This window comes from Anomalospiza imberbis, chromosome 2, assembly GCF_031753505.1.
Source record: "Anomalospiza imberbis isolate Cuckoo-Finch-1a 21T00152 chromosome 2, ASM3175350v1, whole genome shotgun sequence".
In the NCBI taxonomy this organism is placed as follows: Eukaryota; Metazoa; Chordata; class Aves; order Passeriformes; family Viduidae; genus Anomalospiza; species Anomalospiza imberbis.
In genome coordinates, this window is record NC_089682.1 from 79,237,058 (window position 1) to 79,248,226 (window position 11,169).

Below are 11,169 nucleotides of genomic sequence, written 5' to 3' on the forward strand. Positions count from 1 at the left end.
TGGTCTGCCTCTTATGCAGTAAATGCAGTTAACAAAGATCTTTTGATGTGCTCAGGGAAGCTTGATAACGAAGGAGCTCTAGAAATTGTATTTCTGCATGACAAAACAGCGGGGGGAAAAAAGTTATTTCTTCCTTTTCCTCCCCTCCCCCTATTTTGGGACAAGGCTTCAAAGTCAGCCTCTGTTTGCTGTGCACATTGCTGGCACCATTTTAACGATACATATCTGTTGCTTTTGTGAAGGACGAGAATCTACCCCTGGATCTACCTCAGCTAAGAGTTTGGCAAGGTGGTGGACTAATCCCTTTCCATATTTAATTTAGGCAGAGCAGAATTAGACTGTAATTGGACACCTTTGAACTCTTCTTCGTAGTTGTCTCTAAATCATTGTTAGTATAACCAAATAGACCAGCCAGGAATATAAATCCAGTGGCTCTTCATCTTCTTCGTCTGGCATGGAAATGCAGTGTCAGAAAAGTGTGTAACTACACAGAACCTGAAACTTCCCCTTTCTTTCTTCTCCACATCTTTTATTTCTTTTTTCCAAGAAAAGGGACTGCTTTGGTATAGAGATCTTTTCTTTTTCTTCTTCTTCCTCTCCACATTTTAATTTCAGACTGAATGAGAATCTTTGTTCTTTTCTCATATATATACTACTGACAAATAGAATTAAATAACATTGACATAGATTTTTTTTTCTTTAGAAAAGGCCTCAGATATCAGATCCTCCTGAGCCAAGGTAGTTTGAGTGGTCAGTTTTAATGAGACCAGGGTAACAGCAGGTAATCACAGTAAGTCTAATGTGGACATTATTTATCTCGTGCTAAATTATAATTAGCTATTAGCTCTGTGTAAATCACATGGCTGTGGGCATAGCTGACACCATGGTGGTTTGGAAAATTTAGTAGGCAATTTTATTTATTTTTCATTTTTAGTACAGTGTTTGCAGTGAGATAATCAGGGTACATTCTCTGTAAGCGCATTTTTAAAAAAAATGGTGTATTTTTTACAAACTTGCGTGCATCTATGATCTATGAATTTGGGCTCTGTAAGCAGGTTTGGACATAATACTGTCTACTTGTGGAGAGAGCAGGGCCTGGGAGTGCTGTGAGGAAAAGGAAATACTGGGTTATAACCATCTTCTTTAGGTTATATTCTAGTGTATTTTTCTGCCTCCCTGAATGAACAATATAACTAATCTTTCAGGTGGCATAGATGATATAAAATTTATGGTACTCATTTTGGTGATATCCCTGTTACACTAGCCTGGATTTCCAGATGAAAAATCATATTTCCAGGTCACAAATACAGTTCTAGTGCCCACATAGATAGAAGAAAATTACCCAGTGAAAATGTAATTTCATCCAGAGAGGGAATAAAGACAAATATATGCAAATTTAAATAATAGACTGATAGAATTCTAAGGCTTGGAAAGGATCTTAAATAACGTCCCATCCCAACCCCCCCCCCCCCCCCCCGCCATGGGCAGGGACTCTTCTCACTTCACCAGGTTGCTCAAGGCCTTAGCCAACCTGGCCTCAAACACTGCCAGGGTTGGGGCATCCACAACCTCCCTGAGCAACCAGTTCCAATGTCTCACCACCCTCACAGTAAAAAAAAGTCTTCCTCTAATATCTAAAAACTTCTTCTTCTAATATCTACCTTAAAATCCCCCTCTTTCAGTTTGCATCTGTTACTCCTTGTCCTTTTACTATATCTCCTGATGAAGAGTCCCTCTCCAGCTTCCCTGTAAGACCTTTCAGGTACTGGAAGGGTGCTGTGAGGTCTCCTCAAAACCTCCTCGTCTGCAGGCTGAACAGCCCCAACTTTCCCAGCCATATATTTTGGTGTTTCAGCCAGCCTAGTGCTCTCAGCAATAAGCCGAAACCTTGCAGTACTCATGGGGTAAGTGAAGGGAAAAGATCCAAGCCACAGCCTGGCCCAAGCCTCTCTTGCTTTCTGGAAGGGAATGGCCTGCCAGAGCTCCCTGGCAAAGGTGAGCCCTGCAGGGATCATGCCCTGTGTGCGCATCTCCTGGGCTGTAATGTGCTAGGTCTCCCAACACACGTGGTGTTGTCTTTTTTGTCCAACACCCAACACCCCCTGGTTTTATTCTGTAACAAGTAACTTGTCACTGTGGGTTCCGTTACTCTCTTGGGTGAGACCTGCACTAGGAATTTGTTATTTACATTTCTGTGCTCCAAGATGGGGCACTGGCAAATGTGCAGTAGCAGATGAGGGTTTCTGGTGTAATCTGAGGTGACAGAAGGGGTGTGGGAACAGCCATTAGCTACACCTCTAGGTAGAGAAACGTTTGTTGGAGCTGGGTTTTTTCCTCCCATGTTTACAAATGAGCAAGGGATCTGCTAAATGTGTTCAGGGACCTATATAGGGATGGAAATTAAGCAGAATTTTAATGAAAAGCTCTCAGAAATTGATATTTTGGCGCTTTTTTTCAGGTAAATGTTCAAGAGCTTAATGTTGGTCAAGAGCAGGTTTGGCGCTGCTGAGGATTCCTGAAGAGCAGCAGTGTTTTAAGCAAGGTGAGGAGACACTGCATGAGGGAAATGTGGACAAAGGACACGGCACCAGCGCCAGGAGGAGAGAAAGGGGGGGGAAATCCCAGAAGGAAGTGTAAACTATGGGTTGAGGGTATGAGCAGGCAACTTCACGTGATAAAGGCGCATTTGAGGTAAAACTGCAAATCCCTGTATAAGAGCAGCTCGGATCGCTCTGTGGCTGTAAACAGCGCTCTGCTGGGATGGTTTCAGGGGGCTACTGGCCGCAGCGGACATCGCCGGCGCCGACTAGACAACGACGACGCTGGCCAGGGAGGTGGCAGGCCCGCGTGGCTGCAGGCCGGTGTGCTGTTCTTATTCCCAAGGGAAAGGGAGAAGAAAAGAGAAAGAGGAGGCGTAGCGGCGGCCCCGAGCGCGGCCGGGCCCCGCGGCGGCCCCGGCGGGCCGTGAGGGGCGGCGGGCTGGGCCGGCAGGTGGCGCCAGCGGCCCCGCGGCGCGCGCGGGGGCGGGGCCGCGGCCGCCCTGCCCTGAGGGAGCCGGGCCCGCCCGCGGCGCAGCGCCCCGCGGAGCGGGATAATTCGGCCTCAAAATCCGCTCTGGAGCTGCCGAGCCACCCTGTACCCGGCACGTTGCATTAGAGTTAATGGCTCTGGCTTTTAGAGCTGTTCTGGTTTCCTTAATAACGTTAAGGGGAGGAGTACTGTAGAGTGAGTGACGTTTGTTTCCATTGTGTTTCCTCAAACAAATAACATACTCAAAACTTATTGGAAAAACATAACCTTGAATGAGGATTTACATATATATACACACATACACACACACACAACGGGGAATTTGCAGGTAAATTAGTTTATACTGCAAAGATGTTACCCGTTACAGCTATACACCATATCATGTCTCTATTTGACGTTATAACATCCAAGCGCATGATTTCCATGAAAAAATAAATCAAAATCAAAAAGCTGTTGCTGTAAACTGCTTCTAGTTGCTCTTCGAAGTAGACGCTTTTTTCATAACTTTTTCCTCCCTGTTTATTTGCTTTATACTTTTCTCCTTGTTTTATCCTCTTGTCTCTTAATACCGTAGGGGAAAAAAAGTCAAAAGTGAATATGACTTTCCAAGGGCTGCTTTTCACACTAGAAAGAAAACCTATTACGTACAGAATTTCCCAAGAAAATGTTATGAGCAACTGTGTTTCAGAAAATGAGCAGCCCAGCCAGGGCTTGGAAAGAGCTTGTCCATTCTTCAGATTGTCCTTCCCACTGTGACTGAAACCTCAGTTTCAGCTTTACACCACAGAGATACACTCCCTGATTTTGGCAGGGAAGTCACCCTCCCATTGTATAGACACTGGTAAGACAGTGTTTCTCAGTATTGATGTTTGTGTGTAGTGACACAAGTTGTTGAGATATCAAGGAAGTGTCATAAAAATGGTCCAACATCTAGGAAAGACACCTTATCGTACATGATCTACAGAGCAAAACTTAATGCAGCTCTTTGGAATGATGAAAATTGTGCACATGAAAGTTTATGTGTTTGGAGGGTTTTATTTTTTTAATTTTGGTGATGTAGCTGAAAGTTAATGTACCTCCCACTGTCTGTGGCCAGGAAGTGAGACACATGAAGGAGTGCAATCACCCATCTGAAGGCCATGAGCAGGGCACAATTTCTCTATTTGTGCTAGTGGCATGGCTTGAGAAGCTTGCTAATGGTTTTCATATTCTGTAATTACTCCCTTGAACAGGATATCAAGGGGAGAGAGAAGAGCTAATTACCCTGACTTCGTCTGCCCAATTTCCTCCCTGGTTAAACAGAGTTGACAAATGCCTTGCATGGAGATTAAAGCTACTTTGTCCTGGGAAATTGTAATTAGGGCTGATCATCTAGTTCTGTAGAAGCTCTAGTCAGCCTGGTGGTAGCTCCAAAGAGCCCAGTGGCTGTTTGATTCAACATGAGTGGCAGAACCCTGTATATTGTGATAAATCTGACAGGCCTTTTTAGCTGGTTGAAAATAAACCCCAACAATGGCTAGATGTTTAGCTGGTTAAAAAGCAATGGCCAGACACTGGTCACTTCCTCAGCTGTCAGAAGTGGTCTGCAGAAGGCAATATTTTTAGATTAGTTTTCTACCTTTCTGGCCTATTTTTGCCAATGAATTTAAGAAAGATGGAAGTGAGTGAGGAATAAAATCTCTAGGTTCAGAAGTTAGCTTTCCCAAGCAGTACTACATAAAAGAAAAATGAAAATATCTTTTTGTCCTCCCATTTTTTTTGTAAAGGAAGCATTAGAGTCAGTGCTGGGCTCCCCCATGATGGCAGGTAGTATTGGAATGGAGCTGACCCCAGGCCTGTACATGCCATGGGGCTGCATTCCTCACCCCATCAGCTGTGCTCTGTGAGCTGCCTTCCAGCACTGCAACAGGCTTTTCATGAAGGTCCCCCCAAATTCTAGTCTTTAGTAAGGCTGTGACCCAGGAGGAAGATTAGTTTATCATTTAAAGCTTCCCAGGTTAAGCTTAGCTTATCTCTGTCCAGGTATGTGTCACAGCAGGGCTCTGGGGTACAACACTCATCAGGGAGTCCTGTGGAGACAGGATTGCCCATTTCTTTTGGGCTAGGGCTGACTTCCCTCCTTTTTCTTTTCATAGCAGCAGCTATGAAGTGACAGGTTGAATTGCTGTCTGCCTTTCAGACAAACATTTAGCAGAAGAACACCTGCACCTGCCCAATATCATCTTTCTTTTAAAAGATGTCTGGAGTCTTCTGTTCCCTTGTACAGGGCTGCATCCCAGGATGACTGTCAGCAGGGAAGACACCCACAGTGTGCAGAAAACTTGGGCAAGAGAGGAAAGATTAGAGGACTGGCAAACCTGACAGCACTCACAAATTGCAAATGCATTTCCCACATCTCCAATACTTTAAAGCTGAGGTCTGGGCTCAAGTGTGTCAGCAACAGCCTCTTCACCACCAAATACCGAGTTCTGTGTTCAGTGTGCTCTTACATAGGTAGCAGGAGTGCTCTTTTTGTTACAGCAGTGGTGCTGATGACTCCAGGGTGCTGCTCTGGCACTGCCCTGCTGGAACTTCCTATGTCCTTTTCAGAGGTGCTTCTCAGCAAGATCTGACTCCTTGTTTCACAGCAAATGTGTCTCTGCTGTTCCCAGACACATGACCTGGTATTTGTTTGCATTGATTCTCAATTAAATTTGAGCTGCTTCTGTCCACCTCTGGCTTTGAGCAAGATGAGAGCACAGGATAGGCGTAATGCCCATTGATTAAAAAGAAAAAAAAAAAAAAGGAAAAAAAAAAAACCAACAACAGCAAAAAAAGAAAACCAAAACAGTAAAATCACTTTTAAACTAGATTGCGGTGGCTCCTGAACTCACTAGGAATAAAGTCCGCTTTAAAAATCAGGCTCCTATGGAAGCTAAAATGAACACTTTGGATGGCTCCTTTGCATCAATTCTATCTTAGTATAAAAGTCAAGAAAAGGAGTTATGTTTTAGGCTGCAGACAGACAAGGAGTGCAATCTCTCTCATTTTCCTTCTGATTAGGTTGTTCTGTTCAAGTTGTGATATGGAGCCAACTTAGAGCAAAGAAATTTCATTTCTCAGAGAGATGAGAACACAGAGGAAGGACCATCAGAGTGGCAAGGTACCAAGTGAGATGTATCAAGTATCAGATAGAACATAGGTTCCTCCACCTTCTGTGTGCTATTCCTGCCAAAGTGAAACGGGATTGTTTTAAAACGCTGAAATACACTGACCCTTTAAGCCCCAAATCGTATCCTGGGGAGACTGAGCCCTACACCTCAGACAGACATAGAAGTTCTCAGCATGCCAGGGCTAGAGGTTTTAAAGTGAAGCATGGTGTAATTATAAGATCAGCCCATTTCCTTAAGGAATACAGGTCGTTGCTGTCTTGTTATGGAACCAAAAGAGTGTATGTAATGTTATTCATTAATGAAGTTCAAGGGTGAAAAAGGGCAATAGGGATGGGATGATGACAAGAAATAACATGAGCAGCAGATGTGACCTTCCAAGATGACAGGGCTAACTGGTGAGAGCTTGCAGGGGCACAAAAATGTTCACGTTAGATGAGGCTTTTCTTCAGACTGCTGAAGAGCTGTTTACTTGTTCTGCTGATTGCCTCTGGCCAGTTTTAATCCTGAGAGTATGCCTGCCGTGTTCTCTGCTTTGATCTCTTTCCTTCTGACTCAAAACACGAAGATGTTATTAAGATAAATTGTTAAAGACAGCTCTGGAACTGGGTGGGAAATGCTGATCATAATTTCCCCTGGAGATAAAGTAATCTCCATGCTCAATCAATTCAGAGTAAGTAACAGCTCTGAAAAACTCCTTTGAAACATGGGAAAACAATGGTGCTCTATGAATTAATTGCATTTGGACTAATTATAGAAGACCTTTGAATAGGAGTACTTAGAAATAAACTGGAGAGAGTGCTAGAAATGTGCAGTGCTGAACAGGCACATGTAGAGTACATGGCTACATGGGCTGAGTAACCTCTGTGCTGTAACACTAAATATCCTTCCTCTGTGCAGGCCTGGCTTCATTAACTGTCATAAGCAAAGGAGTGGAAGTACTCTGTGAAAAAAAAGCTGTATAAACTCTAGTAAAGAAAAACACATGAGAGTGTCTAAATCACGTGTCTCTGTTTCCATTTGAGAGCAGTGCTCAGGAATTGTTTGGTTTGGGGTAAAAAGAATGAAAATTGCAGTTTGGGCTTTTTGTGCTTTTAGTGTCTCTGTGCTGAGTTGATAGACCCTTTTTGGACCACCTAGGTTAAACTGCTTAACTTGAGCAATTGGAGATGACAAATGCCCTAAAAAGAGAAGATAAATTGAAGAGTTATTGTGAAGAGAGAGAAGATAAATAGCATCAGGGTATTTAGATAATAATTTCATCAAGAAAACTCTGACTTAGTATACAGCTATAATCCAAACCACTTATGTAACAACTACACTCCTTAGTATTTTCTGCTTCTAGAATAACCACTAATAGAAGCAATCACCTGTTGACATAATCTTTTATAAATGGGATAGTAAAGAATTGCCAAAGGTATACTACGTTTTGCAAAGATCAGTATAAATCTGAGATACAAAATAATTAATGTGTAGTTGTAGTGAATTTTATAATTTATGAAAGTTCATGAACATTTAACATTGCCTGCAACCTGAAGGACACACATCAGCAGCACAAAGCACCAGGGTACATTGCAGAAAACAGGATGGGGTAGTATCTCAGTGCTTATAGCAATGTTCATAACTCTCCACTAGCCTGGCAGGGAGGCTAACTATGTTAAACAAAAATTTGTGAGGTGGTTTTTTTTTTTTTGGTTGTTTTGTTCCCTGTGGTAACTCCAAGACTCCACTTGCACTTGCAGCCCTAATGAGGAGTTGCTTTTCAAGTATCAGTGGGTAGATAGGTAGATAACCTAAGTATCTTTTGACAGTTTGTGCCGTAGGGAGCAGTGAGGAGTAATTGTGAATATAGGTATCTCTGCATTTTTGTTTTAGGGCAAAATAAAAATGACAATGTGATTGGGAGCTAGATCAGTCAGGATAGGGGCAACCAAGGGTTTAAGGAAATCCTCCCTGGAAGTCCATTAAATTGCATGTGTTTGTGACCTTGAACCTTCAGTTAAACAAAGCTGAATTTTTCTTGGCTTCCAAAATCTATTCAGCCTGGTCTAAAAAGAAGAATAAGTGAAGTGAGCACAAACAGCACGTGTTCATGAGGCACAGGAGTTGCTCTAAGTGTGTCATAGGGAGCTGCACAGCAGGAGCTGTTTTGAAGCTGACTTGAAGCTGGCAAGGTCAGGACCAAGCAAAGAAAAATAAAGGAGCTACAGCATGAAGTATTACGAGGTTTTTTCCCTCCTTCCTTTTTTTTTGTCCCAGGCTTCTCCCAGAAGAATGCTGATGAAAAGCACAACATCCCAATGCTCAGTTCCAGAATATGATTGAATTGCAGTTGAAAATGGGATCAAGGAAGGTAGGGCAGCTTCCTTCTTGCAGCTCATCCAGCCATACATGCAGTGCTTGCTTCAGGTGACTGTTCACTGGGATCTGGCATTCAGGCCTGATGCAGCATTTCAGTGCAAGTTAAAAGGGTCTGTGTCAGAAACTACAAAATTGGCTTGGAGGTGAGTTTTGTGGATAATAAAATAGTAGTGTGCATTTAAATGGCATATTTTATCTATAGCTGTTGAACTGCTTTGGCATAATGGCTTAAGGGACAGTACTGCCTTAATTAGCAGGAGAAACAGATTACCAGTGACTTCCCCAAGGTCATGCAAGGAACTGCTGAAAAACTGGGAATAGAACCCAATTAAACTGGCTCCTAGGTCTATGGTCCCATTTATGGATCAGTATTAAGCCAGGTCCTGCTCATCCAGGCAGAGGAAGAAACATTTCCCTGTATGCTCTTGCCTGGGCTAAAGTACATGGAAAAGCCAATAACCAGCAAAATAAATGTTACAAGTTTTTCCTTCTCTAAAGCAGGCTGTCTTTCATTAAGGTAGGAAGGAAAAAGTAGAGTCTCCAGTTAGCTGGGTTAGGATGGATACCACTGTTGGTTAGGAGAAGTCAATTAATTACAGGTGAGACGGAAGTGCCTGCAAAGAGGAGGCTGGTTGACCCAAGTTCCCTTTGCTGGCTGTGAGGTACTGTGACTATGTGATTGAGCTTTTCCAGGATGGACTACATTTGTAGGCTCCCATGCACCCAAACTTTGTGTAGCCCTGTAGGTCAGTATTTACTGTACTCATGGTAACACACATTGCTGTTGTTTGTAACAGCCCAGAGGGTCTGCAGGAGCTCTGTAAGGCCTCAGGACTTATGGCTTTGTCTGGGCTTGTCTTGGCCTGTCTGGGATTTTGCATTAGCTTGTTTAGCTGGAGCAGCAATTTCCAGCTGTAACCAGGTGACTATTACACAATTTGTTCTGCTTTTGCTTAGCACATAAATGGTCAATGACCAATGGTTAAATAAAGGCAGATCTGACAACTGGGTGAAAGTGCTTTAAGGAGTAACAAAGAAAAAGGATCCAGTATATATAAAATCTAATATATGGTAGAAAGGCCAGCCACCTTAGGATCAAGGTGGGCAGTGGCAAGGTGAGTGTAAAGTGGAGAAGGCATATAGGTACTATGAGTTTTGTGTTCCAGTTTCACCTTTATCACCATTGAGACTTAATAGCATTCTCCTTTTTATTTATTTCTTAAATAAGTAAATCAAGATTAAGATTGTGTGTTAAAGATTCAGTGACAGTAACAGTTGGTTTCACTCTTAAGTTGTGTCTTTTTGGCCAAACCAGGACTTTTGGACAAATTACATCCAAATTCCTTCCTAAAATGTGGTCATCACACATTGCAAATTCTAAGCAAAAAGCAGTGGGGGTGAACTAGCGCAGAAATTCCCTAAAGTTAATCCTGTGTATTTTCCTTAGCCATTTATTTGCAATAAAATAAATTGCTTATTTGATCTGTAGGAAGTGAAACAACATGATAAAATTCTGAAAAGGCATCCCTATGATTTAGCTGTTTCAGTCAAATATGAATCTTTTATTCAGGATGATTGCTATCAGTACATCAATAAGATTTGGGGAAAGTTGTTTACACCTTATGTTTTTGAAGGAAAGGAAGGTGAATGGATCACTGGTTATTAAGAAAAAAGCTGAGAAGTTGTTTGTTAGTGATTCATCCATTTCATACAGTAAATGTTTCATTCAGTTATTTCATGAGGCTTTATTCAAAATGTGTTGTATTTTGGTTTGCCTTGTAACATGGATATGCTACAAGAAACTTGCAATAAAACAAGATATGTTGTTATTTTTAGAATATGATTTGAATCATATGCCTTTGTAATGAGGTTTGGCACATGTACTTGTGACTTTATTTTCCCTGAGCAAATATAAATATTACCTTACCTTATCATAAAACAAGCCTCTAATTAAAAAAAATGTTTGTAATTTACAACAATCTCATAGTTTTATTAGAATATATCCTGATTTTTTAGTTTAGTTTAAATATACATTTTGACAAATGTTCTAGTACATCAGTCAAATTTGCCGATATTGAAATTTTCACTTGATGAATTTTAATGACAAATTTCACTCAATATAAAGAGATCTCCAAATGAAACTGTGGTTCTAATTGTCATAGTGCAGCTGTTGGCTATCAAGTAATTTTCCATTAAGATACAACTTGTATCCCACACAGTTACACTGTGAAATAAGCATTTTGAGTACCCGAGTACTCTGAGAAATAGAGTTCTGGATTGATTTCTGATGTCAAACTTGTAAAGATCTTGTAATGTGATTTTTTTTTTCCCCGTCAAATATTCCCCTTATAAGCATCTTGGGTTTTGAGCTGCAGCTCATATTTCTTCCCTGAATTATGATACTTGGCTTGCAACTTCGTATTACAGTACTGAGACTTTGGCCCAGAAAGTAGGACAAGCAGTGATGGGAGATTTGGATTTACCAACAGCATATGACTGTTTGCAAATTCTGGGATTGGGTAAGTTACCTTAAAAGCCCATGAAGATAAAAAAACAAGGTCAGACAGTGGCCATCCATCCTCATTAGCTACTGCTGATGCTGCATGGCAGAATTTCATTAGAGACTCTG

The 11,169-nt window shown here is 41.8% G+C and overlaps 1 long non-coding RNA gene across 1 annotated transcript; it reads left to right on the plus strand.

Annotated features, from left to right (window-relative positions):
* Nucleotides 1–3,047: 3,047 nt before the first annotated feature.
* Nucleotides 3,048–8,422, plus strand: LOC137469344 (uncharacterized). The gene is made up of 3 exons (XR_010996452.1): nt 3,048–3,871; nt 6,073–6,172; nt 8,055–8,422. It is a non-coding gene; the product is annotated as an uncharacterized lncRNA (long non-coding RNA).
* Nucleotides 8,423–11,169: the final 2,747 nt, after the last annotated feature.